The sequence below is a fragment of the Sminthopsis crassicaudata genome, chromosome 4, assembly GCF_048593235.1.
Source record: "Sminthopsis crassicaudata isolate SCR6 chromosome 4, ASM4859323v1, whole genome shotgun sequence".
Classification (NCBI taxonomy): domain Eukaryota; kingdom Metazoa; phylum Chordata; class Mammalia; order Dasyuromorphia; family Dasyuridae; genus Sminthopsis; species Sminthopsis crassicaudata.
In genome coordinates this window covers 178,320,418-178,347,045 of record NC_133620.1, presented here as the reverse complement: position 1 = coordinate 178,347,045, position 26,628 = coordinate 178,320,418, and the positions used below count along the sequence as shown (strand labels likewise).

The 26,628-nt window shown below is 34.5% G+C and overlaps 1 long non-coding RNA gene across 1 annotated transcript in view; it reads right to left on the bottom strand.

The window, feature by feature from the left end:
* The window catches only part of LOC141566015 (uncharacterized), a 73,119-nt gene that overhangs the window by 5,445 nt on the left and 41,046 nt on the right, over positions 1–26,628 (bottom strand). Inside the window, exon 5 of the long non-coding RNA XR_012489218.1 lies at positions 21,942–22,001. This is a non-coding gene — a long non-coding RNA (uncharacterized LOC141566015). The remainder of the gene's footprint in view (positions 1–21,941; positions 22,002–26,628) is intronic.

Here is a 26,628-nt window from a genome sequence, read left to right as displayed (position 1 = left end):
AACTTGAGAGTCATAAAGAAAGCCCATGTCTAATTACAAAAGAAAGGTGGGGGAAAAATAAGACTAAGTATGTTTTATTTTCAGCAGCATTTGATGTGCTAATGGTATTTCTTTATGAGATATAACTTTTTAATGGAAGGCTTGGACCTTTTGGGCAGCCCTGACCCTGGTTTAGAAATATTTTTAATTTTGAAGGGAACCCGCAGGATGAGGAGAATAAGATTCAAGTAATATCAAGTTCTTCATACCAGTAATTCTTTGAGTTAGTCTTAGGAGGCAGGTCACTGGGGACAAGCAGGGGGTTGAGGCCAAGGGAGCATTATTTTCTGAATATACATGGCCCTTGCTATCTGGTTTATCTATGAAATTTAAGATGCTTGCTCAGAGTGCTTAAAACTGCTGACATTTTTTTACTTACTTGTCAATAAGAGGAAAGATGAAGATTTTTCCCACTGAGGCAACTGGGGTTAAGTGACTTGCCCAGGGTCACATAGTCAGGAAGTGTTAAGTGTCTAAGGTCACATTTGAACTCAGGTCTTCCTGACTTCAGGGCTGGTACTCTATCCACTGCCCCACCTAGGTGCACCAAGATGAAGAGAGTAACTGAAGAAGATGAGTTAATAGTAGTATCGTGTCAATGTGGCTGTGAACAACAGAGTTGATCAGATCATATGAAGTGAAAAGCATTTATTAAGAATTTACTGTGTACCAGCCATTGTGCTAGGTCCTAGAAAACCAAATAAAAGAAATTATAGAAGCACTAAAAGAAATTTAGTTGCTTAAAAGTCTAAAACTTACAAGGATTAGAATGTAAAGGGAAGTAATTTATATTACTGTTATAGATTTTACGAAGTAATAACCTGACTATAAAAGTTTTATAGACTAGTGTTGATCCATGGACCAGTAATCTGAAAACTAGGTTAGACTAGAAAACGATTTTTTTCTTGTAAGCTTTTAACAGATATGATTGGATATGATCAAAATTCATCTGGAGCTGATCTGGGAATTCTAGTAGCTTTAAAACAACTTCTACTTCTTTTCAGGTCAAAAAATAAATTGAGTGATTAATAATGACTTTCTAAATACAAAAATAGTCCATTTCTCAGCACTCTCATGGGAAAAGTTCGAGAAAGAACTTCTAAACTCAATTCATGGAGTGGATTAAAGAGGCTTTCTACAACCGAATCATAGCCTCCAGAGTATCTCTAAAGGCTTTTCCGATAAAGGGAAAATTTCATGACAGCAGTGAAACCTCATCCTACTCCTTTCATAATGGGCACTTGAGACCAAGATAGGGCAGCAGTAATACTTAAAGAATATTAGAGGAAAAGAAGCATATCAAATATTTATACTATTTAGCTATAATCTCCTTTCAACTTGTGCTATAGAATTGTGTTGGTTACACATATCATATGATTTCTTTTGCATCATTCAAAAAGATGTTCTCCTTCAGCCTTTTCAACTTTTCAGGTGACAAATTTTAATTAGAAATTGTAATGCCATTTTCATTATCCTTTATGTTCTTTTTCTGAGAGGTTGAGTCAATTACTACAGAGGTATACAGTTTTGATCTGCTACAAACTCAGAAGGATAGAAGTGAGATATTTTATTGTGATAGAGTTCTCACTATCTAGGGAGAAGAAACAGTTAAAGATAATACTAAGATTTCATGTTGGAGACTAGGAATAATGGTGGCTCTGAAAGAAATGGTAAAGGCAAAAGTTTAGGGGTAAAGATCTTTTAGTTTGGTACATGTTTGATTTGACGTGTTGTTAGGAGGTCTAGAATATGCAATTCTAATTGAGGTTCTGAAAGTAATGAGAGGTTAAGACTAAAAATATGGCTCTGCACAGAAAAAGTGGTTGAAACTTTCAATGAATGGTATTATCCAAGAAGACAAATGAAGAAGACCATGAACAGACCTTTGTAGAATATTTACATCAGGGACTTTGGAAGAGGATGGAAGTCCAGAGAAGGAATTAAATAAGGATTAATTGTAGTGAGGAGAAGAACTGGAAGGGTGTGGTGTCTTTGAAATCTAGGGTGAAGAAAATATCCATTAGTAAAAGTAATCAAAAGTGTCAAAACCTATAAAGAGGCCAAGAAGGAGGAAAAATGAAGAAGAGATTATTGAACAAGGCTACTGGTGAACTTTAGAATGAATGAATGAGTAGGATCTATAAATTGGCAGATGGGAAATCTGATTATAAGAAGATAAGAATAATATTGGAAGTAAGGGAGGAAAGGTATTATTTACATATATTTTCATGTCAAATGAAATTGAAAACAAATGAAATAATAATAACTTTTTGGTTTGTTCTTGTTTTTTCCCCCCTGAGGCAATTGAGACCAAGTGACTTGCCCAGGGTCACACAGTTATGAATGTGATACCAGTTTTGAACTCAGGTCCTCCTGACTTCAGGGCTGGTGCTCTATCCACTGTACCACCTAGCTGCCTCAATAGTAACTGTTTTAAAGTTTGTGAAGCATTTTATACATATTATCTCATGAAAGGCTTTTTTAGAATTATGAAGACTGTCCACATGTCGTTCAAACTCATATAAACATAGAGTATTAGAGGTCATCTCTCCCAATCCCCTCATTTTATAGAAGAGAGCCATTTAATAGCCATTGATGCTGCTGGGTTAGATATTGAACTCTATTGTTCAGAATAACTGAAAAACTATTCATAAATTCATAACTGGGCTCCCATTTCAAAAGCTTTACTCTTGTAAAGCATAAGTACTACAGAAATTTTTTTGGAGGGATTAGACATATGATATCATTAGGAAGCCCCTAATGAGAAACTAATTTTGTAAAAGCCGATGGATACATTCTCTGAAACTGATAATCTTAGTATTTTGTGGGAAACTAAGGAGTTACGTGATTTGCCTAGGGTAACACAATCATTAAATTTCAGAGCCAGGACTTGAATCCAGGTCTTCCTGATCTCAGGGCCAGCTAAGTATCTACCTGCCAGGCTGTCTCTGTACTATGCAATTACGTCATACCATTTCTTTGTGTAAGCAGGAGCTTTTAGTTTCTTTAGCTCCTAAATAAACAAAAGTTAGGCATTCTAATATAAAATACAATACTTGTAGAATGCAAATGTGACAAGTTTTGTCTTTAAACATTTGTTATGGTTTTTAAACAAGAGTACTAGCAATACATTTCTTTCTTTCTTTCTTTTTTTTGCTGAGGCAATTGGGGTTAAGTGACTTGCCCAGGGTCACACAGCTAGGAAGTATTAAGTGTCTGAGACCATATTTGAACTCAGGCCTCCTGAATTCAGGGCTGGTGCTCTATCCACTGCGCCACCTAGCTGCCCCAATACATTTTTTAAAGTTAAGACCCCCATTCTTTGCCCTTTTACATCACATTCATCAGAAAATCCCTGAGTAATGGAATCTAATGGAAGAAAAAAAGAGGAGCATTTTTCCATTCCTTTGCTTTCAATCGAATTTCAGCCATCTTAGGGAGAAGATCGTTTGATTTTAAAATCTCTTACAAAGATGTCTCAGTAAGTTCTTATAATTGTTATAAACTCTGTCAGAAGAGTCTTCCTTCAGTGTATTTCCTAGGAGACTCAATCCTTCCTTTGTGCTGTAACGCAAACTCAGTGACACTTTTTCATCCTCTGGGAATATGGAAATCAACTCATCGTTCTCTCTATTCCACTTTATGTTTGATAAGGTTTGATAACAAACAGTAATTCACATTCTTTCTTTCCCAGAAAATATGAAAGAAATCTTGCTCAATTAAATATATATTGGTATTACCAGTAAGATAGAGATAGGATTGCCCTTCACCTCTTTCTCATCAATAGGACTTTGCCGGTGTATTTATTCTACAGGCAGCATAAGGAATTTACTACTTGCCATCTCAATCACAGACACTGATGGCTCCACTTTGAAAAGAAGGTTTGACAAAACTAATGCAGATAGGATTAGAAGGGAAACAATAAACTGGGAAAACATTTTTACAGTTAAAGGTTCTGATAAAGGCCTTACTTCCAAAATATATAGAGAATTGATTCTAACTTATAAGAAATCAAGCCTTTCTCCAATTGACAAATGGTCAAAGGATATGAACAGACAATTCTCAGACAAAGAAATTGAAACTATTTCTAGCTATATGAAAAGATGCTCCAAGTCATTATTAATCAGAAAAATGCAAATTAAGACAACTCTGAGATAGCACTACACACCTGTCAGATTGGCTAGAATAACAGGGAAAAATAATGCAGAATGTTGGAGGGGATGTGGGAAAACTGGGACACTGATAACATTGTTGGCGGAATTGTGAATACATCCAGCCATTCTGGAGAGCAATTTGGAACTATGCTCAAAAAGTTATCAAACTGTACATACCCTTTGACCCAGCAGTGTTACTACTGGGCTTATATCCCAAAGAGATTTTAAAGAAAGGAAAGGGACCTGTATGTGCCAAAATGTTTGTGGCAGCCCTTTTTGTGGTTGCCAGAAACTGGAAACTACGTGGATGCCCATCAATTGGAGAATGGCTGAATAAATTATGGTATATGAATATTATTGAATATTATTGTTCTGTAAGAAATGACCAACAGGATGATTTCAGAAAGGGCTGGAGAGACTTAGATGAACTGATGCTGAATGAAATGAGCAGGACCAAGAGATCATTATATACTTCAACAACAATACTGTATGATGATCAATTCTGATGGACATGGCCATCTTCAACAAGGAGATGAACCAAATCAGTTCCAATAGAGCAGTAATGAACTGAACCAGCTACACCCAGCGAAAGAACTCTGGGAGATGACTATGAACCACTACATAGAATTCCCAATCCCTCTATTTTTGTCCACCTGCATTTTTGAGTTCCTTCATCACAGGCTAATTGTACACTATTTCAAAGTCCAATTCTTTCTGTATAGCAAAATAACTGTTTGGACATGTATACATATATTGTATTTAATTTATACTTTAATATATTTAATATGTATTGGTCAACCTGCCAATATGGGGAAGGGGTAGGGAAAAGGAGGGGAAAAATCGGAACAAAAGGTTTGGCAATTGTCAATGCTGCAAAATTACCCATGCATATATTTGGTAAATAAAAAACTATAATAAAAAAAGAAAAGAAGGTTTGAGAAAATTCAGAAAAGGAATGAACAATTAACACCTGGAATTTTATCACTGCATAGAAAATCTTTTCTTCAAAACTATATGCCCTATATTTCAAGAGAATTGTGATTTCACTGATTTGAATACTTCTACGTTAAGTGTGAATTACCTTCTGTACCTTCTGTGTGATTCTTTTTTTTATTTTAATTTTAATTTTAAAAATTTTTATAAATTTTAATTTTTTAAAAAAAATTTTTTATAAAGCTTTTTATTTACAAAACATATGCATGGGTAATTTTTCAACAATGACCCTTGCAAAATCTTCTGTTCCAAATTTTCCTCTTCTTCCCCACTCCCTCCCCTAGATGGCAGGTAGTCCAATACATGTTAAATATGTTAAGATATATGTTAAATCCAATATATGCATACATATTTATACAGTTATCTTGCTACACAAGAAAAATCAAATCTAGAAAGAAAAAAAAACCTGAGAAGGAAAACAAAAATGCAAGCAAACAATAACAGAAAGAGTGAAAATGCTATGTTGTGGTCCACACTCATTTCCCATAGTGTTCTTCTGGGTATAAATAGCTCTCTTCATCAATGAACAATTGGAACTGGTTTGAATCATCTTGTTGATGAAGAAGGCCACTTCTATCAGAATTGATCATCCTATAGTCTTCTTGTTTCTGTGTATAATGATATCCTGGTCCTACTTATTTCACTCAGCATCACTTCATGTAAATCTCTCCAGGCCTTTCTGAAATCATCCTGCTGGTCTTTTCTTACAGAATAATAATATTCCATAACATTTATATACCACAGCTTATTCAGACATTCTCCAATTGATGGGCATCCATTCAATTTTCTGTTTATAGCCACTACAAAAAGGGCTGCCACAAACATTTTTGCCCATGTGGGTCTCTTTCCTTCCTTTAATATCTCTTTGGGTTATAAGCCCAGTATTAACACTGCTGGATCAAAGGGTATGCACAGTTTGATAACTTTTTGAGCATAGTTCCAAATTGCTCTCCAGAATGGCCGGATTCTTTCACAGTTCCACCAACAATGTATCTGTGTCCCAGTTTTCCCACATCCTTTCCAACATTCATCATTATCTTTTTCTGTCATCCTAGTTTATCTGAGGGGTATGTAGGGGTATTTCAGAATTGTCTTAATTTGCATTTCTCTGATCAATAGTGATTTGGAGCACCTTTCATATGACTGCATGAGAAAATTGTCTGTTCATATCCTTTGACCATTTATCAATTGGAGAATGGCTTGATTTCTTATAAATTTGAGTCAATTATCTATATATTTTGGAAATGAGGCCTTTATCATAACCTTTGACTGTAAAAATGTCTTCCAACTTTATTGTTTCCCTTCTAATCTTGTCTGCATTAGTTTTGTTTGCACAAAAGTCCAGTGTGATTATTTTCCTTGTCCTACCATAAATATTCAAATATCAACTTAGACACAGATGGAGATTTTTGTATAGGTCTTTAATATTCTGTGGAAACCAGTAAATCTGTGAGTACTAGCATAAAACTCAGATTTTGAGCATGTTATATGATGCTTTGCTTCAGCAATCAGGAACAGAAGGTTTTGCAAGGGTCATTGTTGAAAAATTACCTATGCATATGTTTTGTATGAATGGCATGCTTTGCCTGAAGTCAAGAAGACCTGAATTCAAATATAGTCTCAGGCATTTATCAGCTATGTGACTTTTGGGTGAGTCTTTAAAACTTTGCCTTGGTTTCCTCAATTGTAAAATGAGGAGAATAATGTCATCTAATTCATAGGGCTGTTGAAAAGATCAAATGAAATACTTGTAAAGTGCTTGGTATGTAATAAATGTTTGTTCTTTTCCTTCTCTGTATGACTAGCCTGACTTCTTTTCTGATCACATATTCCTGGATGATATTTCTTGACACTTTTTGTGGACAAATCCTTATTTATAATATGTTGCAGACTTAGTATATCCACCATGAATCTCTCCACAGCCCTTTGGGTGCTTTGTAGTTTAGATTTTTTAGAGTTTATGGGGGCAGCTAGGTGGCGCAGTGGATAGAGCACCAGCCTTGAATTCAGGAGGACTGGAGTTGAGTTCAAATCTGATCTCAGACACTCAACACTTCCTAGCTGTGTGACCCTGGGCAAGTCACTTAACCCCAGACTCAGGAAAAAAAAAATAGAGTTTATGGGATTCCATGATTAACAGTCAGAGAGAATTACCAGGAGACTACTAGTGTTAAATAGAACTTTTGTATTGATATCCACTCAAGATAACCAAAAGTATTATGTAATTTTACTGATGCATTCCAGTCTGTATTCTTTCTTCTATTCAGCTGTGGACCTAGTTCACTTTATATTTGCTACATCGTTCTTATTGGTATTGATTGACAAACTCAATGGCATGCCCATTTATCTGCATGTTATAGACTGGACAATTGGCACTCAACATCCATTCGGTATTTTTTTTCCTTCCTGTCTAAGGATTATTAAGATTTTCCCTTTGGAGTGTTTGTAGTACTCTAAGGCTTGATACAATCAGCCTAATTCCATTCGTGAACATGAGGATGTGGAAGACAAACAATAATCACTCTACCATTTGAATTCTTTTCAGGATAGTCTTCATAAAAAAAACTTCATAAAACATACTTAATAGTCATATGTCTTCCTGTTTTACTATTGGGATTGCAATGGCTAAAAAATTATTATAAAATGTCATTTTATGAAAAAAATTAAATTGCATACTGGCCTTCATTTGAAAGCTTATAGCTAAGAGTAACTGGCAGCTTAGGAAGTAACTCAGTTCTTTTAGAAGTTTCCTGGTAATATAGCTATAATTTAGTTTGGAAATTATGGCTAACAGTTTTGTGAAACCTCTTTTTATCCAAGTAACGCAGAGAGAGTTGTTGAACAGAGGGTGGTGGATGTTAAACATCACAGTTTTTGGACCACTTATAAATGGTACTTTAACTATTTAAACTCTAAATATGAAATTGATGGTGAGTGAACAATAAGTGTACATATTATTGCCAGAACCAAGTTATATCAATGGAAGCATTTTTATCATGCACAAAATCTCAAGGCAAAAGGACATATAAAAGATGATTGCCTTACTTATATGTTCTACTTGGAGAAGCAAATGCTTTAGTTGACAAGCAACTCTTTAGTTGACACAATAGGTTTCATAATGCATCCAAAAGGTACAATAAATATATTATCAGAGGACTTTTGGCCATCTTGTCTTGCATCTTTCATGAGGAACTTGTGGAAAAACCACCATAAAAGTGCATGCCTTAGAAAAGGTTACCATTAGACACAAATATATATGTATGTGCAAACATATCTTTATGTGTATAAGCATATATATATATATATATAAACATATTATATCCTCTTCTATTTATAAATTATTTTTCTGGTTATGAATAGTATCTTCCTTCATAGGTCTTGATAGTTGATTTGAATATTTATATTACTCAAAGTGACTTAGTCATTCAAAGTTGTTCTTAGTTATTGTGTATAATGTTCTCTTGGCTCTACTCATTTTACTGTTCATTTTTTCATGCAAGTCTTTCCATGTTTCTATATAATTAACCAGCTCATCATTTATTATAGCATATATTATATTTTATAGATTAGTAAATTCCTTTATATATTATTGAGATAATAATTACAAACTTGTTTATGTATTCATTAAAATAGATCCCTAAGGATCTCTGAGATAAATTTTGAACAATAGAGGAATAATGCATTTTACCAGCCTAATCTAAATTATTTGTACTACCAAATAAACAGCATTACTTTTACCAAAGTTTTATAATGTAAACTTGTTTCCCACCACCAAGTTAGTGTCATTAAATGTTTTACTCTAATTTTTAAGCATCTGCAAATAATGAAGGTATTCCTAATATACCTAAAGTTTAATCAGCCATCAATCAATAAACACTTATTAAGTGCCTACTATGTGTCAGGAATTGTTCTAAAAAAGAACAAAAACCAGTCCCTGCTATCAAGGAGTTTATAATCTATTGTTTGTAAGCAGTCAGAAAGAACTGTAGCAGAAGCCAGCAATCTTCCCAAGCAACATTAAGTAAAGAAAATGTCAATGAGGATTTTGGCAGAACAACTATTGTTACTTGTTCTATACTGGACCAGAACTCAGGGACAAACAGTTCTCATTTGAAAGGCCTCACTAGCTTATGAGAATGAAGACTACAGTTTTGCTTAAGAGATGGGGCTGCCTCAGCTTCTTTGAAATACACTCTGTGCTTAATTGGTTATTTCTAGAATCTGTGCTGAAATTTATTCAAACTTCAGGTACATCTTAATCCAACAGTAGGTTCAAAAGAAACTTGCAGTGTCTTCAAAGACTTTTCTCCTGATTTCTCTTTGAAAGTTCACTATATACGTGAATGTAGTGGAATATTACTGTGCTATAAGAAATTATCTATGTGATGAATACAGAAAAGACAAGAAAGATCTATATGAACTAAGACCAAATAAAGTAAGTGGAACCAGACCAAACCAAACCAAATCAAAACAATATACACAGTATCTACAACAATGTAAGTGAAAAGAACAATAGTACATCAAAAATCAAAAGTAATATAATAAAATTACAAAGATCAAGTATCATATGTACTGTCCAAAATGTTATAATTATAAAATTAATTTAAAAAAATAAAAAATAAAGATCAAATATGACTTGAATTAAAGAGATAGAAAATTACTTCAACTTATCCCTTTGTAGAGGTCAAAGGTCCACAGATGTTATACATTTCACTTTTTGGATTTTCTCAATGTTTTGATCAATTATGATCTCCCCTCTTCTAAAAAACGCACCATTTGTCATATGTGATGGTTTTCAAGAAGGAGACAAGAAAGGGAGGTGACATAGGATACTGTGGTGATGCAAGAAACATAAAATATCAATAAAATTATTTTTTAAATGCACCATAATAGATAGAACCATATGAGGATGGTATATACTTGAGTATCAACCAATTTAAAGCTAGATCCCAGTTTATTCTTAGTATGTGTGGTGGTGGAGGGGGAAAACAGAGTAACAATACAAAGTTAATAATTTCAGAATATTGACACAGCTATTTTGAGACTGTAATGAATCAGATTTGGGCTTGTCTGTATGATCATGGGAAAATGGGGTGCTATGGTAGAGAGAAAAAAAGATGTTAAGATTTTTTGCTCAAAGTATAAATATAATTCTCCCCTTCATTTTTTGTATAGAGTAGCCACAGTACTTTAGAAGAACTGTTTAATGATTTATTTATTTCACAAGCCAACTGCTAAACTTTCAAGGTAATTAGAGTAAAAGGCAATTTTTATATAGCATAACATGTGGGAAAGTGAAAGCCTATTTCCCACCAACTCCCCTCCCTCCCAAATTATCCAGCAAAGCTCATTTCATTGTCACAGTCATTAGATGAATTTCTTTGCAATAGATGAGTGAAATAACAATTTATAAGAAGCCTCAGAAATTTTTTTCTAGCAGCCACAAAAGCCACCATTGTCAATAAAACCATATCGGAGAGACTTGGGAATATCAAGGTTGCAGAGTTACTATAGTCTGGATGTCGGTTCAGTTCTAGCCCATCTGGGACAGAAATCCTTCATCAACTACTTCTCCTCCCCCACCTTCCTGCCCATAACTTCCTAATTTTCTGGAAGACCAATTGAGAGCATATTTCTAGAGTGAGAAAACCAATTAAGAATTGAGAAAATTCAGCTCTGCTTTGACCATTATAATCTGTCTCCTTTGGTCTTCCTGTGTGAATCTGTGGGTTGCCTTTAAGGATTTCAGTCATGGGAAGAGGGGAGACTATTGATCTCTTTGTCTGCCACAAACAGAAGAAAGTAAAGAGATCCTGATTACTATGAAGATTGGACTCTAGTGTCAATTGATTTGACTAGTTTACCCACATTCCTGTCTGACTATAATATTAGGATGATATCCTTCCCCTTAACCTCTTCCCAATCATAAAATCAGAGTACTGTTATAGGAGTTTTCTCAACTTAGATTCCTGGAGAGCCCAGGGAATATTATCCACTACTGGATCTGTTCGAGGGTGATGATATTATTTGATATAAGGAATACTGCTAGGGCTAGTAGCAGCTTCAATTTCTTGGATATGGATTGGATTTTTATAGCTTTTTATTTTCATTTAAAGTTGACAGTTGATTAGTGGCATTCCTAAAGCAGAAAAGGAAATATGTTGGAGGAAGTTAGAGAGTAAAGAAGGGGAGGATGAATGCATCTGAGTCACAGGAGTTGGTAAAGATCAGAAGAGATCTTCTTTTGGGAAAATGCATTTCTCAGTAGTTAATAATCTCTGAGATAATATGGTCTTTTTCAGAATAAAATCAATTTGACTCATCCTTTGTTTTTCCTACAAAGAGGAAAATGTACCGTAGTTCAAGTATTCCTGTTGACACTACTCTATAGCTCTATTTCTTTGAATTCTAGCTTCTTTATTTGAGGAAACATTTTCCCCAAATGCACATTATTCATGTTTATTCTCCTTCCACAGTACCTAGGCTAAAATATCAATTAAAATGGATAACAGATCCTGAACTCATTTAATATTTGTTTAAATTCAAATTTAAAATTTAGTGAAATACCTTCATTAACTCTGGGTTTCCCTCAAGCCATTATATTGCAGGATTGGCTTCCAACAAAGCACTTTTATCCATTTTTCCTTTCTCTGGGTCAGTTCACTTATCCCTACTGGCCAGTCTTGAGGATTTTCTCCTGTGATACAGCCATGGTCATTCAATGTTGCTATAATTCACATCACTCAAGATCCTCGGGAAAAACTTTGTGTGGGGAAAGCTGTATTAGGTTCTGCAACCCCTGAACTCCTGTTCATTTCTATTTATAATAACTGTCACAATTGCACCACTGACTTTTTTTCAGTTATTAAGTATTAAGTATTCACTATGTATATAGCAATGGATTTACAAAGACAAATGTGAGAACCATTGACAGTTTTTTAAAAAATTAATGTAATTTTTTAGTGACATTTAAGTTCCAAACTCTCCTTTCCTTCTCCTGACACCACATGAGAGAAAGTCACCATTTGATAAAGATGATAATATTTTTATGAGTTGGAGGTAACATTTTCTTATATAGGAAGTAAATAAATAGTTTGACTTTATTAAATCCCTTTAATTGTTTTTTTTTTTTTTTCATGTTTATCTTCTTATGTTTTTCCTTCTGGGTAAAATTTTCTGTTTAGTTTTGGTCTTTTCATCAAGAATATCTGAAATTCCCTTAATTGATTAAATAACCATTTCACCTTGCAGACTTACATTCAGTTTCCTGGGTAACTTATTCTTGAGTGCAAACCCATTTTCTTTATTCTTTGTAATATCATGTTCCATATCCTTCAGTCTTTTAATGTAGATGCTGCTAAATCTTGTTTTATCCTGACTGCAGCTTCATAATATTTAAATTGTCTCTTTCTATTTGTCTGGAGTGGGGTAATTAGGTGGCACAGTGGACAAAAGTGACGGATCTGGAATCAGAAAGACTCATCTTTGTGAGTCAAATCCAGCCTTAGATAATTATTGGCTAAGTGACTCTGGGCAAGTCACTTAACCCCGTTTGCCACAGTTCTTCATCTGTAAAATGAGAAGGAAGTAGCAAACCACTCTAGTATCTTGGCTAAGAAAACCCAAATGAGGTCACAAAGAGTTAAATACAACTGAACAACAATAGTTGATTGTATTTTCTTTTTGACCTGAAATCGTCAAAATTTAGCTAAAATGTTCCTGTATGTTTTCATCTTAGGATCTCTTTCAGGTGATGATTGTTTTTTTTTTTTTTTTTCAATTTCTATTTTTACCTTCTAGTTCTAAAACTTCAGGGCAATTTTCCTTAGTAATTTTTGAAGTATAGTGTTCTAGACTTTTTTTGAATATAACTTTCAGGTAATTCAACAATTCTTTTATATATAATATCTCCTCAATCTGTTTTCCATATCAGTTGTTTTTGTAATAAGATGTCTCACATTCCCTTCTATTTTTTCATTCTTTTGATTTTGTCTTATATCTTTCTGTCTTAAAAAGTCTTTAGCTTCTCCTTGCCCAATTCTAATTTCTAAGGAATTCTTTTCTTCTCTAAGTTTTTGGATCCTTTTTTCTAGTTGTTGACTTCTTTTCATAATTTTCCTAATTTTCTTGTATTACTTTTATTTTTTTTTTAATTTTTCCTCAACCTCTCTTATTTGATTTTTGAAGTTCTTTTTAAGCTCTTCCAAGAACTCTTTTTTGGGCCTGTGACCAATTTACATTTTCTTTGAAGTTTTAGAAGTAACTGTTCTGACTTTTCTGTCTTCTGAATTTGAATCCTCATCTCCCCTTCACCATAGTGGCTATCTGTAATTGAGGTCTTTATTTTTTGCTTATTTATTTTTTTTAGTAGATTATATCTTGGCTGTTAACTTTATGTTAGAATCAGGCTCTATTTCTGAAGTATGGGGGATAATGCATCAGGCATCAGGGTTTTTGCTTTCGTTTTTATTTTTTGCTGTTGTTTTTTGAGATCTATCTGTAGGTCTGATCTCAAATAATTGTCTCCACCCCTGAACCCTAGCAGAGCTTCCAGTAGTACTGTCACTGCAAACACACTTATTCTCTGGGTTTTATCTGGTGCCTACAAAGCAGAAACAAGAATAATGATTATATTTACTCAACAGGAGGCGAGATTAAGAATAATCATAACATTTCCTCAATAGAAGACAAAAACAAGAATAATCAAAATATAATAGTTCATCCATAAATTTATGTTACATTCTCACTCTACTATATACACTATTTGTTGGGAACAATGGGCACAGACTTACAGAAGTCTGGCAGAAAGGAAAATGGGGAGGAAAACTTATGTACTCAAGGCAACTCAGATCTCTAGATGGCAGGGCTTGATATCCTTGTTTTTTGGGGGGTTTTTTGTGTTTTTTTTTTGTTTGTTTTTAAGAGAGCAATTTGTACTGTATATTACTCCTTGAGAAATTTTGTTTCTGCTATATAATCCCCTTTTGGTCCTTACAACTTTTCTGTTGGGCCAAAAACTGCTTTTCTGCCACCATCAGGCCACAGTCTAACAAACACACAGCTGTTCTTGGCAAAGTTCTAAGAAAATATTACATGGAGCAAAAACATATAAGTATAGCTCCCACCAAAATAGTTGCAAAGCCTCTCTTTCCTCTTCTTCTTTTCCTTTTATTAAACTATAAAAGGTCAAAAACTATAATACACATACTATTTCCCCTTGTGCCTCTTAGTTTGAGCCAGGCATTCTTAATATTTTTTGTGTTATGGGACAATCTTTTATAATCCAATAAAGTCTATAGACCTCTTCTCAGAATGTTTTTAAATGTATTAAAAAAAACCACATAAGCTTACAAAAGAAACCAATTATATTGAAATGAGGATTAGTTTTTTCCCCATATACAAGTTCATAGATCCCCTCTAATTTATATATGGACATTGAGACATCCAAGGACCCCAGATAAGAATCATTGATTTAGATTCAGCTAAAAAATCTCAATTTCTACAGGAAGTTTTTCCTTGTCGCCCTAGCTGCCAGTGCTTTCCCCATGAGATTACTATTCATATATTCTTTCCATATCTTGTATGTACCTCACTATTTATATATCTCCCCTAAATCAATAATAATTTATGTAGTAGTTTAAGATTTGCAAAAATGCTTCACAAATATTATCTCATCCTCATAACAACTCTGGGAGATAGATGCTATTATTATCTTTTTTTTTTAATTTAATTTTGTATTATACAACTTGTTATTCCATTTACATGTGTAATAAATATATAAATATAATTTATAAATAATAAATTTCTTTTTTTTTCTTCCTTTCTTCTTTCTCCTCTTACTTAGATTTGGCTACCATTAGACACAAATTATTCTATTCTATATTATTATTCTGTATTATTCCATACTCTTCATTTTATACATACTTCTATACAATTATTCTATATATACTTCTATTTATCAGTTCTTTCTCTCAATGAAGATTGCATCTTTCTCTATATATTCTTTGTAGCTAATTTGGGTATTTATAACAGTCAAAATTACTTATTGGCTCAAAGTTTTCCTTAAAACAATATTACTGCTACTGAATTGCATGTTCTTTTGGTTCTGCTATTTCCCTTAATTATTTCATGCAAGCCTTTCCATTTCATCCAAGTTTTTCTAAGGCCATTTTATAGGTGAGAAAACTAAGGCAAGCAAAAGTATGATGTGCTGACCAGAGTCACACAACTAGTAAGTATCTGAGACAGGATTTTAACTCAGGTCTTTCTAATTCTATTATGCTGTTATCACTGTGCTGGCTAGCTGTCCAATGGGCTTATATTAAAATAAAGTGAGCTCTGTGAATTCAGAAACTGCTTTGTTTCTCTTTGTACTCTCAGTGTTTAGCACTTTAGCTCAGTTGAATGACTGAGAGAATCACAATATTCCTAGAGACCCAGGTACTTATTGTTAGGATGATCTTTGATTCTACTTCTTTTACTTCCCGTGTTAAGACATCTGCCATGTTTAATTGATTCTACTATACTTCCTATCTATTCCTTTCTCTCCACTCAGATGGCCACAGCTCTAATTCAGACTCTCATCACTTCCTAAGGGGTTTCCTTGCTTCCAGGCTTCTCTATCTCTAGTTAATTTTTCACAAAACTTCTCAAATAATCTTTTTTTTAAGCAATGAATCTGATCATGACCCTTCTCTACTCAAGAAAAGAAAAAAAAATCCTTCAGTAACATCTTTTTTCTTTTTCTTTTTCTTTTTTCTTTTTTTGCTGAGGCAATTGGAGTTAATTGACTTCGGGGCTCTAACTACTATACCACCTACCTGCCCCTTTCAGTAGCATCTTAATGCCTAAGGAATAAACTAAAAACTCCAGTCTTCTGTTTGAGACCCTCCACAATCCAACTCATACTTAACTCTAATCTTATTTCACTTTACTGTCTCTCATACACTCTGTTTTCCAGCTAAACCAAACTCCTTTCTGTTCCACCATCATTCCAATTCTGCATTTGTAAAATTGACATTGAAGACCTCTTTTACTGTGTGTTCTATTCTTTATCTTAGACTTCTGTTTTCCATTGTAACTGTTACTGGATATTTAGATTAAGATTTCTGTTTGTTCTCATCTCCTTTTCTTAATTAATAGTGAACTTTTGAAGACTGCATCTTTGATGATAAATATGCAAAAAGAAAAACTACACTCAGAAAAGTAGAGTTTTATGTATTACAGATATTTTCCAAAATATACCTCACAAGCTCTGATTTTCTCTGAAATCCCAGTCATATTTAAATAGCAGCTACTTAGGTGAGGTGATAAGTTTTCCCCCAAGAAAATTCATAATATTATAAATCAAAATATCTAAAAAGGAAACAGTTCAAATAAGGCCCACAGAAGACAAGAAAATAGTTTCCTTAATACTCTTTACAATTAGTACAAAGAACATATGAAAACATTTCAATAGGAGTTATCTGGTTGGAAGCAGGAGATGTCCCTTTTGTTTCATTTCATTATATTGTTGAAACATTTTTTTTTGGTGAACTACCACTCTATTCCAAAGTTTATTCCGATTATAAAATGAAGGTAACTTTTTACATGGAGTCCCTTGGGGACCATTTAGAAAAAGCTTCATTTGAGATAAATAGTATTCTGTATCTGAAAAACTAAATAAAATTATAACTTTCTCAAGTGACTAATTTATATTTCTTTCCCTCTTAATATTATTTTATATTTACTTATTTATACACATGTTGTATTGTAAACAATTGTGTAATAATTAGGGAGATCTGGAAAATCCCATAGGAGATAGTTAATGCTTTTGGTCAGCACCCTTGCAGAGGAATTGGGAACTTATTGAGAACTAGATTTTTATTTTCTAAGCAAATCTTATAGAAAGACAGTTAGTTACCCTCACCAAATGCCAACTCATTACTACCACCAAGGTATACAGTCTAGTTGAAGCAGCAAGGCACTCTGAGAGAGACACAGAAAGTTGCAGGTAAATCAAATCACCACTGTTACTTCAATTGCTGTCTCTTCTTAGATCCTGATGGGACAGACCAGGACCTCGAACCCACAAGCCTTTAAAGCAGCAGTACTTCCAATCCAGATCCCAAGAATCAACCTTTGTGAGATTCATTCTAGTAATTGCTTCTGCAATCCCATAGCTACCAAAGATCCAGGGCACCAAAATTCTTGGTACTGTCAAATAATTCGACGTCAGAAACTGAGGGTCACTTTACCAGTAGAAATAACTTTTAAATAAAGTCATTAATTTCTGTTTTGTCATTGTATTGTAAAGACTATGGAACTTTTCTAAACTTACAGCTGAAAGCTTCCACATGTGTTATCTTTTGCATTGGATTGTAAATTCTTTGAAAAGAGGAACAGTTTAACTTTTTTTTTTTTTTTTTTTTTTTTTATATCCAAAGAACTTACCACGGTGCTTTGCATATAATAAAGATTTAATGAATGCTTCATTCATTCATTCATTTACCAGTAAACCTTGGTTAATACAAAATGAATTATAGGGATTTTTGCTAGAAATAAATACTGCCATCTAACATGCAAAACACAGAGATGTTATAATATATTTTATTATACAAAAACTGTCACTTGGTTTTCATCCAGCCATGTCTCTTCAGAATCTTTCCCCCTATTTTCTATCACATTAAGCAAAAATTTCTGTGCCAGACTTTCAAGATTTTAAAGAATTCATCTTCATTGTACTGATCTAATCTTGTTTCTTTTACTTAACAGGTAGCCTCCACTCTAGTCAGACTGGTTTCCTAACCATTCCACAAACATGTGATACTCATTGCCACATCATATTTTTCTCTTACTTAAGATCTCTTTTACTTTTTCCTTTTCATACTAAGACCTTCCTTACCCATTTTTCAGGACTCAGTTTAAATTTTCACTTACTTACTCCTCCAACTTTTTAGCTATGTACTTTCACTCTCACTGAGCTTTCTTTCTTATGAAATCCTATAACACTCAGAGTCATGCCTCTGAGGTTTTTATAGTGGCAAGTATTGTTTGATGCTATTTCCCTTTTTGGTCTCTTCTGCTAAATTGTAAACATTTTAAAAAACATACATACATACAAAACACAAATTTTTTTTAATTGCATCTACAACTGGGTGGAGCAAATTAGTTAGTGCCTAATGGCTACTTGTTGTTTAGTTGATACATCTCATATCCTTGTCTTTGTCTTCCGAGGATGTCAATATAATTTTTTATCAAGCTAATTCTTTCCCTCAGATGTCAATCCTTCTTCTGATATAAGGGGTTAAAGGAAGAATGAAGTGAACTCAAATTATATATATAAATATTAATATATGTAAGATCAAGGCTTTTGATGTAGCTCTATTCTCTTAACCTATTTTATTTCAGCAAATCTCAGCTATATAATGGAGGAGAGAGAAAATTATCAAGAGATGCACAAGGGAATTATGTGCTTAATTAAAAGAACATGATATAATAAGAGCTGACATTTTTTTATGGTGCTTCTCTCTATAAAAATCTTATTCTGTTTCCTCATTATGGCATAGAGATGACCTTGGCTTTTCAAAGGCAATGCTAGTAGAGAACACATTTGGTTTAATGAAAAGAACACTAGACTAAGATTTTTAAATCTCTAGCTCTATAATTAGTCAGTTCTACATGATCTGTGACAAATTATGCAACTTCACAGAGCCTTAGAATTTTTTTCATTTGTGAACTGATGACATCTTCTCTACTCCAATTCAGTTGTTATTGTTGTTGTTTTTCAGAATAAAAGGTAAGAAATATCTGGGTCAATGCTAACTAAGTATAACCTAGAGATAAGAAAAATTGAATGGTATATGGAAGAATTTCTTGAAGCCCTTTTCCTGGAAGGAGAGTATTCTGAAGCATCAATTGGGTCACCTTGACTTCTCTATTGGGTTTGGGGATATTCCTTCAGGTAAACAGAAAAGGTTTGAGATACCTTAGAGAACAAGATGGGTAAAGACTATATAAATGATGCTGGATTTTACTGAAAAGTACTAGAAAAATTACACAAGCACAGTACAAAAGTTCATCCCATGGAACTATCTGAGGTTTTCTTAGGCTCTATAATAGATTCAGACAGCATCTCTACAGTGCCAGCACACTCTAGCAGTGATGTAAGGAGTCTCCATGGAAACATGTAAGTTTGGTTTCCTATAGACATTTTCACATATTGAATACTAAACTGAGAAAACCACAAGGGACTGGGGTGGGGGGAGGGAGAAGTATTTTAATCCCATCATTTTAATACAGCTCAGCAAAATGGAAACATTTAAATAACATTGAACACAGAATTTTATATGGGAGCCATTATCCCAGAGGACTTTAAGAGGAAAGGGAGATAAATACAAATATATTTTTAAACAAATAAAACAGAAATGCATAACAGATATACAATCATTTGTACTATTTCTCTCTGATCCAACAAGTATTTTTAAGGGCCTATTATGTATAAAGTACTGTACTACACTGTAGGAATAGAATATGGATAGGAAATGGGGCTGTGATATCATAGCTTTAGCAAAAGGTGAGGAAGCTCCTACTTATGACATCTAACACTTCCTCTGCAATTTATAGTCTTAAAGAGATTACTGAGAAATTAATTGACATGTATAAGTCACACAATCATTATTTGCTGGAAATACAAAGTCAAAATGAAAATAGTTCATGCCTTTGAGGAAGTTACATTTTATTGAGGGAAAAAAATCAACATCTCCATTAAACACAAAACAATTTGAGGAAAGGACACTAATAATCAGAAAGGAGTTCTCCTAGGAGGTGGCCCATGGTCCAATCCTTGAAAAAAGCTAAGGATTTGAAGAGGCTGAGGTGAGAAGGGGTTAAAGCTAATTTAGGCAAAAGCATGGGGATAAGAGACAGAATGTAAAGGTGAGGGAACAACAAGTAAAGCCAGTTAGATTGTGTGAAGGGGAGTAATGTGAAATAAATTTGAAATGATAGATTAAGCCAGAGTTTTAAAAACTTTACTTTATGGTGGTAGGGGCAAGGAAAGAACTTTATTTTATTTATCCTATATCCTGTATTTTATTATATTTATTTTATTTTGAGACAATCATTGATGATCCAGCAAAGGAGACTGAGAAAAACCAGAAAGACAGATAGAAGCAGACCTGGGATAGAGCAATATTAGGAGAAAAGAATATCAGAGAGGAAGTGATCTTCAATAGTGTCATAACTTGACGAAAAGTCAAGAATTAAAAAAACAAAAATAAAAAAGGTTATCAAATTAAACAATTATAAAGTCATTGCTAACCTTGAAGACAATTGCTTTACTAGAGTGGTGTTAAATGTAAAAATTAATCACTCTTAGAAAGACTGAATTAGAAATGCAAAAAAAGCCCTGGAGAATTTATATATCTTCATCTAAATGTGACTGGTTTGTGTGGCTCTAATTATTTCTGTTCTGCTGCCAGAATAGAATTAGGGCGAGGTGACCAAGTTTTGTCCCAGGACACCAAATTTAGAGGACATTAACAGCATTTGCCATTCTTTAGTAGCATAGGAAAAAAAAAAACCACCCTTACTCCCAAAATACAAATCAAAAACACAATTTACCACCTAGTTAGTAAGAATAAAGCATCTCAATTTTCTATTCACCATTGTCTATTCTCCTCTCTAATAGCTGACATGAACCAAGCCTATGCTGCTATCCCGGGTCTCTGTCTTTCCTCCCTTAATTTATTGTAGAGTGCCCTTAGTGCCTCTTGACCCAGCACATACATTTCTAATCATGACTGTCTGCTGCCTGAGAAATAAAGACAAAAAGGCTTACAAAAGGGAACAGGCAAATCCTAATTAATATTCTTTACCTGCCATACCTTAAAAATGACTTTAAGTGGAACCACATTAAAGGGGAAGACTACTACTCAGCAACAATACAGTGTATGTAAATGAATCAAATTATCTTGATTTTATGGCATACATTTTAATTCCCTCCTCTAAAAAAATTTGTTACCTGAGAACAGAGACTGTTTTTGTTTTGTTATGCTGTGTTTTTGTCTTCTCAGGGACTAGTTTAGTGACTTAATAAATGTATGTTGCATGTATAACCTGTATCTGATTGCTTGCCATCTCAGGGAGGAACAAGGGGGAGGGGCAAGTGGATAGGGATAGAATTTGAACTCAAAACTTTTAAATAAATGCTTTTAAACATTTGAACATTTAATTTTTAAATTATTTTATTATTTAAACATTGAAAAATTTAAAAAACTGTTTTAAAATTTTCTTTAAAATGGGCTGGATTTTATTAAAATAACAGAATATGATTGTTTGTCTGTTTATGCATTTCTGTCCCTAATGTTTATATTTTATATATGTATATAAACATTTATTTATCTATTATGTTGGAGTATACAAGTGTTCAGGGTAGATGAATACTTCTGGTTTGAGGGATGCTGAGCCCTTTTCAGGTCTGCTTTCTACCTTTGATGTCTACCTGATTCATACCTGTGGCTCCAAGAAATTGAGCATAATAGCCTTTGGCCACATACTGCTAAACTGGGAAGACAGGCTAAACTGGATTGAGAGCAAGGAGGGGTTACAGACCCTTTGGTGTATTAAAGGGGTATCTACCCCATCCCTGTGAAGGCCTCCCTGGCAGAATGTGAACATGAATGTAATTTGTTCCAGGGGCCATGAAGACAATCAAAGCAAGCGGTGTGAAGTGTAAGAGCCTGATTAGACATTAAAGATGGCAAAGTCACTTACTATATCTCAAGCCATCAAAGGTCATCTTGACTTTTGTCTTGCCATTGGACTTCTATTATTCTGGAAGAGATAATAAGGCCAACAACTTTGTATAACTCTGCCTCAAATCCTGATTGTGTGCAAATCAAAAGACATCTCCCATACCATTTTACCATTTTTACCTATCTCAAAGTCTCATAAAGACAAGCAAATGACAAAGCAGCAAGTGTGGGTGGACTGGGAGATTTGGTCCCAATCCTGCTACCCAGACCATAGGGTCAACTTCTCACTGGATTGATGTAGCAATGGAGCAGCCCCTGGGTATCTGAGCAGCTTATTTAAAAGACCACACAACTTATCTCTTGGCATAAGAAGGGGCTAGAAAGAAATCTTTAAAATTGTCTACTTCACCTAAACTAAACCTGGAATGCTTATAGCAGCAGATGGGAATCCTACCCTGTGTTCAATACACACACACACACACACACACACACACACACACACACACACAAGGTTTACCAGCAAAATAGTTTTTCAGTTTCTAAGAAGGTAGCATTTAATTCCATCAAAAGTAAAGTGCAAGCAAAGCTTAGAGAGATACAGGATATTCTTGACTCCCTGAGAAGGCAGATGAAATTTAATTTTAAGTTGATAGTAACACTCCAAAGCACTTTTATGATGTCCTGAAGGTTATTTATGGACCAAAGACCTATGATACAGCTTAACTATTCAGGGGTAATGGAGCCATATTGATTAATGATAAAGACATAATCCTGGAGAGATGTGCTGAATACTTCCATAACACTCTCACAGACTGTCATTAGCTAATGATGAAGCCATTGACCATATATCTCAAGTTAAAGTCAATCTCTTTCTAGCTCAACTGTGGAATTCTTATTTTTTCACTTAGCAGCTTCTGAATTTCCCCAACATGGCAGAGTTCTGACCCATAGAGGTAAATGCTGTTTATCAAATCTCTGAAAGCCCACTCCTCTTCTGCTCCACTATTGCCAGTTGTATCTTGGCTTATTGGAATCCAGCTCCAGTGAATATTTGTAATGTTCTTTTCTCTTAATTGTAATGTTCTCTGGGTGCAGGTTTCTTGGGGGTCTTCCGGGAGCACCCTTAGTTTCAGTTCAGTTTCAATAATCCCAGATACAGCCAGGAGTTCAAGTCCAGATCCCTTGTTTTCTCCTACAAAGTCTTTTTTCCTGGGCCCGGTTAGCTTTTTTAGAGGCCTATTTTTCTCCTTGGTTCCAAGAGCTCTCTCCAAATGTCTCCAGCCAGCACAAAGGTGGAAGCTGGAATGAATGCTCTCCGCCTCCCAGAGTGGGATTGTGGGCTTCTGACTTGTGAATCTCCTTGACTTGTGAATCTCCTCCTTATATATGCTTTCTAAAGGTGTGAACTAATGTGCGAACTCCTTTAAAGGTATGAACTAAGCACCTTGTTTCAAGTTCTGGCCCATAACAAATTTTGACCCAAGGCCAGGTGGAAGATATGCTTTGCAATCTGCATTTATTAATGTGAGTGCTGGGGTTTATATACTTTTAAACTAATATTACATTAACAGTATCTACCTCCAATTGATGCTATACATCTTCCAGGGTTAAAGACCATACTTTGACATTTCCAATTCTACTTAACTAGCAATAAACAAGATATCTATCATAGCAGGGACATCAATAACAGAAATTATCGATGGCAAGATATTTATCAAAACAGAGTTGTACCTTGTTCCTGTCACCTGCATTCTCCATCAAGATTATCCTAAATTATCCTAAATTTCCATTGTTAAGGAAATGTTATGCCAATGTCTTGAATTGTTCAGCCCTTACAAGTAACACTTGGACTGGACTCTTCCTGTTCATGGATTTATTCAATACTGACCCTCTACATTATCTCAGTTGTTCACACTTGGAGAAGTACTCTAAGCTGTTTTTATTTTTAAGATATTAAGTCTTCTAGCAGTCATCTTGTCTTGGGGATATCCCCCCTTTTTTGAATTAAAATATTTGAATGATAAACATTCAAACTCTACTGTCCAGAGTGCCATGTTGTTTAAATATCAAATGTATATTTACCTAAAAGGCTTTTATTTATTTATTTATTTATTTTACAGAGAACTCATACTAGGCAAGTGCTCACATGAAGGTCAGAGAAAGCAATACAAGGATACTCTCAAGGTCTCTCTAAAGGAGTTTGGAACTGATTATGAGATAAGGGAGAACTGGCATAGGACCACTCAACATAGTATGCCTGCATCAAAGAAGGCACTGTGCTCTATGAGTAAAGCAGAATTACAATAGCTCAAAGGAAATCGAGATGCGCAAATTGAGACATCTCCACTCCAAAAATTCATATGGACTATTTGTGCCTGGCTTCTCGTAGAACTCTCTGAGCTCATATTGTCCTAGCCAGTCACAATCAGACATTCTTCATAAGTTTTGTCATTTTGATCCTCTCTGAGAATAAAGGACAGCAACCAAACAACCAATTATTTATCCATTATTTTCATACCAATCAAAATTCAAAGTAAAAATTTTAAAGTAAAATAATAAAAATGATTTAAAAATAAAATAAAATAAAAATATATTGCAATATATATTCACAGTTGTAATATTGGCTTTCTTCTTCCCTTAACCCTTCCTCACAGTTTTCTTCTTTTTCTCCCCTAGACCTGAGGGTCTCTCCTCTAATAGAGGAGAGCAAAATGGTAGCTATTTCCATCAATGTTGATCACTCTGGAGGAGAGCGTGGGTAGCATAGGTTAGTAAAAATAACTCCTTCATAGTTTTTGAGATTTAACAAAATGTTTTCTTTCTACCCACCCTTTAGTTTAGTTAACACCAGTATTATTATCCACATTTTACAACTGATAAACTGGTATTATCTTCCTTACTCCATCTTGGTCCTTTGGTTAACCAGTTCAACTCTACACTGTCCTCTTGGGTAGCTCATCCTACTATTCCTTCTCTGATTTTACCTGGTCATACCCTGATCTTAGACCACTCCCAGTATTTGCTGTCCTTGATCCCACACATATGCTATGGAATGAATCCCAAGGAAATCCTAAAACTGTAGTAACTGGTCTACTATATGGCTGTTTTGATTTGGAGCTAGGATTTGAATTTATGTCTTGATTCTAAACCTTGTGTTCTTTTTACTATCTCATAGTACTTGGGTCTTCAGCTACCTTCCCTCCTCCTATGCCCAATTTTCACAAAGTCTTCTATATAATTCCTTATGTCATCCTTTTTAGCTCCTATCTGCAATTTACATATATGAATATGAAAATCCATGGAATAGATTCTTTCTCAGCTTCTACCATTGGAATTCAATGAGTTGAAATTAGGGATCCAGAGGCTTTTTTAGTTACCATTGCAATGATTTTTTGTGCTTGTGATCTTATTAATTTTCACATGTAAAGGAAAAAATAGAGAGAGAGAACTTTTAGAGAAGGGAAATTAGTTTACAGATAGAGAGATATATGTTTTGAGCAGGTTATTGGGTAGCGCTAAAAATTGCTTTAATACAAATGTTTTGCTTTTTTCCCCTCCTGCTGCCAGTCCTTCAGAATCCTCTTCAAGGATATCTCTTCCATTTTATCTCTGGCTGTTTCTCTTTGCCTCAATCCATCTTGCTGTCATGAAGTCCTAGTTCTTGCTGCCTTTCTAGCGCCTAGATCTCTCCCATTCTTCCTTCTGCCTCTGTCCTCATCCATTTACATTATTTGCCAAATTGATACTTATGAATCCCCCTGATACTTCCTACTACCCAGTCCTTTCCGTTAATCTCCAACCTCTGCATGCTGGGTGCTCAATGCCAGGAATTACTAGCTCCTTTCTACTCTCACTAATAGTCTATTATAAACTCATCAGAAATATTCACTGGGGCTCATATCACTGTTTCCCCCAATCCCCAATTCTGACTCTGACAGCTGGTGTTGGGGGGAGGCCAGGTCCACCCACGTTAAACCTTCCCATATAAGCTTTAACTAGCAATTATTACAAATTTTAGAGTTGGAAGAAATGAGAGGAGAGAAAGTAAGAATATAATTAGAGGGATTATTTCCTAGCTCATTGATTCTCTGGAGTTGTCAAGCCCCTATACTTAAAGGTCTGGATGGTCCTTTCTCTTCAGGGGAAGATGATTTAGGGTTTCCATCCTGCTCTTCATCACTTAACCGTCCAGGATTCAAGCTTTCCTCTCTTCACAGAAGAAATGCAATAAACAATCTCTGAATTACCCCCCCCCATGAGAAATCCTATCTAGCTATAAATTCAAGTATTTGAAGTGGAAGAGGGATAAGATTTGATTTTCATGGAACAGAAGGAAGAACCAGAACAATGTGTGTTTCAAAAAAAGAAAAAAAGAAAATGAAAAAAAATTAACTTTGTTAGAAGGGAAAAACATTTATAATTTGAGCTGTGCAAAAGAGAAAGGGGCTGGCCCTAGAGATGGTGGATTCCTCCTCAAGCAGAAGCTAGATGGTTGCTTATCAACTATATAATAATACTAATTGGTCTTTATGGTCACTGAAATTTCTTCCAATTAAAATTCTGGGATTCTGCATTAAAGTATCTCTGAGAATATCATCTAATAAGCACAACATCATAGCCTTCTATCTCATGTTTCCCTGTGTGAATGTGTGTAAAGAATAATGAGAGAATATGGATTATAGAGGGGGCACAGGCTGCCAGAGAAG